At 38.1% G+C, this 4,478-nt stretch overlaps 1 pseudogene; it reads right to left on the minus strand.

The window, feature by feature from the left end:
- Positions 1 to 211: 211 nt before the first annotated feature.
- On the minus strand, positions 212 to 1,192 carry LOC127663648 (serine/arginine-rich splicing factor 10-like; annotated as a pseudogene).
- Between the last annotated feature and the right edge of the window lie 3,286 nt (positions 1,193 to 4,478).

Below are 4,478 nucleotides of genomic sequence, written 5' to 3' on the forward strand. Positions count from 1 at the left end.
CAAATTGGTAGCTGCCCATGGCGTTAAACAAACCGGACTCTTAAGAGCGTCAACAGAATATCTTTTTAATTATAACCATTGCCCAGTACAGGGAAAACTAACAAGTTAAGTTTGTTTGTTATCATTGCAGCATTGTATTCCTGATAATTTAAGTATACCAAACTATGAGTAAATGAATGATACATGCCTAGAAGTATCATGATTTATACTATCAGTGGCCACGGGACTTGGGATTAGTCCAAGACCTTGATCTAGATTTTGACCTAGACCTAGACTGTGATCTTGAGTGAGATTTGGATCTAGGTGGTTCTTTTTTCCTTGATTCATTTTCATATCTTGAGCCAGACTTATAACGTGTTTTGGAATCTGTTTTAGAGGTTCCTCTAGTTTTTGTATGAGATGTAGACCTAGACATGATTTAGTCTTCATTTCTTTCTTGGGCTAGGTCTTGGACCATGATCTTGAATTGGATTTAGATCTTGAAAAAGATTGATTTCATAGTTTGAATCTATCATTGTTGGAATGTCTTCAGCAATGCTGTGGTCTTCCAATCAGTCTACTGTTTCTAGGGCTGTAAGATCTCCTATAGTTATAATCAAAGGGGTGACTCCTTGATCTCCTCCTTTCATAACTTAGGCTTCAAGAACGTCTATATAAGTCATAATCATCATATCGTGAAGGATATACATTCCTCCCTTCCTTGGCTTTCATGTGATTTAGTGTCTTCAGATCCCCCTGTGCAAACTGTATCTCAATTTGACATGTACAAATCCATTTTCTGTCTAAATTATGTAAAGCATATTCATCATAATGGAAATTGAACATATGCAAATGCTCTTGGATATTTTTCTACACTTTGAGTATAGAAATCGAGTGGAAAGTAAACATCTACTATTGAACCATAACGACCAAATTCCCAACATCAATCTTCAGACCTGGTGTTGTCTGCCACATTTTTGACGAACGGAGACATGTTGGCAGGGGTGCAGGTATCAGGACATGATGGTGGTAGGACCCTGGGACAGCAATAACGGTCTCTGCAAACCATCCACAGCTCCAGTGGGGGCAGCTCACATCCACCGAATTTTGGTTTCTTAAAAAATATGGTTATGTCACGTAAATATGTTTTTGTTTTCATTCCAGGTATAGCATAAGAAGCTACTTCACAGCAGGTGATTATGATTTGCCTCATGCACTATCAGGGGTGTGTTTTGGGGTACTCTGGAAAGAGCATAAATGTGAGAACCTTGAAAGGGATTATAGAGGCTGCTGCCAGTCCCTATTGTTGCTGAATCCTGCTACTACTTTTGCTATGGCTGGATTGCTGAATATTCTGATCATGAAAATTGGACTTGCCCATTAGAACCTGAAGCCCTTAATTAGGAAGAAATTGTCAAAAGGATTCTATGTCCCATTTCCCTTCCACCTTTCTTTCCTACCTAGTGTTGGGAGATTGGAAGGGATTAGGGTGGAATAAGGGAAGAGTAGTAGATATAAGAATCCGAAAAACAGCTAAATAAAAACAATAACTCTTACAAATAGGGGAAACACTGCCTTTGTTTCTTCCTTTCAAAGATGCTAATACAGTTAGCAGTTTTAGAAGATAGGATCTGCCTGAGCAATGTCCATGTACGTTGGCTTTTATCAATACATTGAGGTTTACCTAAGGCAAAGTATCTTCTAGTGTAGCTATCTATGGGAATTCATTATAGTGTTCCATGAACATTTGAACTTGAGAACAGACTCAAGAAAAGTTCATATTGTTCTAGTCATTCCTTTCACTGGGATACGATTTTTCTTGTCTTCAAACATACTTGATACTGCAGCATCCTTGATACTGCAGTAAGTTGACTTGTTTGCTCGTAAAGAATGTAAATTCTTTGGGTCTTCATAGTTCTTTATAGGACTCCCTACTGGCAAAACATAACTTGAAGTCAAAAAACAGGAAATCCAATGATTTAGACCATAGCGAACACCTCCAAAGGAGAACAGGCATGTTGAGTGATGTTGATCTAAAAGGGATAATTGTAATCTATGTATCTTATTATCAGAATGTCCCTGGACTTCAGTGTGTACTTAAAGGCTCTGTTGAACATATTTGGAACTTTGACTCAAATATGTATCTACCTATTGACTGTCCCATGATGCCTCAGACACCCCAAGGTTTTCAGTTTCAGCAAACAATTCTATCATTGGTCTGGCTACAATCTTATTTTGTCCAGGGTTCCTGCTGTCTCTCTTCCAAATATCAGAAATGTACTGCCATTTTCAGTACATTTCTGTGTATCCTTACTCAAGTTAGTCCCATTTCTGTGGGACAACTCTATGATCCTCCCAACACATTTGCCACAACTTGTCTCTTGTTTGACCCCATGCTGTATTTTGACCACACTGACTTTCCTGTGTTTCTTTATACTAGCATGCTCCTCCCACATTACCTGCTGTCTTCTCAAACTGGAATGAAATTGTCTTTTTGGGTTTGGACAATTTCCATTCATATTTCTAAACTCATTCTTCCTCAGAGCTACATTTTTCAAACAGTCAATCCAGGTCTTGACTTTCTTTTTCCTAGAAAAATATGCACTCTTTGATGGTAAAAGCCATTTTGTAAAAAAGTTAGGATCATCTGAGTTGTAAGCATAATTTCTGCTACAGAATAAGTTCCAGGTAGCATATGAATTTACAAAATGACTGAATCACATTCAAAAGAGTCTTGATGTTCCCCTAACAAAATATAATTTCATTTTTCACTTTTTTCTCTCATGCAATATATCCTGACCATAGTCACATCTTTCCACTCCTTCTCACATTTCCTCTCATCCAGATCTACTGCTCCTCTGTTTCTCACAGAAAAGAACAGGATTCCCAGTGATATTAACTGATTAGGGCATAGCAAGATGCAATAAGCCAATATAATTTCTAAAAGCTTTCTAAATATTTATCCTTTACCCTCAAATAAGTGTAATTCTCACTTGTTATCGAATAATGTAAAAAAAACAAACAACATCAAATAACAAGTAATTGTAATAGATGGAGACTACTACGGAGATCTACAACTAATCAAAATACAGAGAATATGGGGATGGAGAGAGGGCTCAGAGGTTAAGAGCACTGATTGCTCTTCCAGAGTTCCTGAGTTCAATTCCCAGCAACCACATGGTGGCTCATAGCCATCTATAATGCGCGATCTGGTACTCTCTTCTGGCCTGTAGCCATCTATTCAGGGAGAATACTATATACATAATAAATAAAATAAATCTAAGAAGGAAAACAAAAGAATCCTAAAAATGCAGAGAGTAAATAACCACAGCCCAACTGACATATCTACAATATAGCCCCTACATCTAAAGTTCAGGGGAAATTATGAAGGAGGGGACAAAAAAGACTGTAAGATCCAAAGGATCAGAATACTTACTGTAAAATAGCATCTTCTGGATATGATAGAGAACCTGCATCCATTAAATACAAATAATTTGGTTGTATAAAACAAGATAGTAACAATACCAGTTGACATGCCAATGTATAGGTTGGAAATTGCACTAGGCTCGACAACTGTATGAACAATTATAGATTCTTCATGAAGAGTCACAGACTCTAACAGCTGTTGAGAGAGGGGAAACCAGTCTTCTTCAGGAGTGAGCTTCCTTATAGGTTATTCAATCCCAAGTGGTAATCCCTAAACACATATATAAATAAGAACAGCACTAAATGGACTAAGTAGGTGAGGAGGAGAGAGGGAGAGAGAGAGAGAGAGAGAGAGGAGAGAGAGAGAGAGAGAGAGAGAGAGAGAGAGAGAGAGAGAGAGGAGGGAGGGAGGGGAAAGAAGAGGAGGGAGGGGGGAGAGGGGGAGAGAGAGGAGGGAGGGAGGAGAGGGAGAGAGACAGAGGTTCCCACCTCTGTTTTACCAGGATAGTTTTACAGAGACAGGTTGTAGATGAAAACAGAACAAAACAGAATAAGTAGGAGCCAGAAAGTTGGAACAGAGAGCCAGAGTTAGTTTGAGGCTGAGTAGATCAAGTCAGTCAGAAGCTGAGAGATGCCAGTTTAAATCAGTCATCGTGGAAGATTAGATTGTATAGAGGCTAGAATCTTCCACAACTAGGCACAGGGTTAGTTAGAACAGAGAAGGAAACACTCTGGGTTCATCCCAAGCCATGTAGTTGCACAGCTTGGGTATATCTCTCATCTCATCCTTTTATCAGAGGAAATAAAAGATACATTTATACACACATACTTATATAACAACAGTAATTAAAAAGTGGTCTTGGATTTAAGAAGCGAGAGGGAATGGGAGAATTTGGAACTTAGGGGAAAGGAAAGGGTTGGAATGATATAAATGGCAGTACTTATGAATGAAATTCTAAAAAAAAAAAAGTCTTAAAAGTTAAATTTCCCCTTTAACTATGCAAATAGTACAACTCAACATAATGTATTTAATGATTATTTCTTAAATGTTTAAGAGTCTTCTTGGAGGGTTC

Source organism: Apodemus sylvaticus, chromosome 13, assembly GCF_947179515.1.
Source record: "Apodemus sylvaticus chromosome 13, mApoSyl1.1, whole genome shotgun sequence".
Taxonomy (NCBI): domain Eukaryota; kingdom Metazoa; phylum Chordata; class Mammalia; order Rodentia; family Muridae; genus Apodemus; species Apodemus sylvaticus.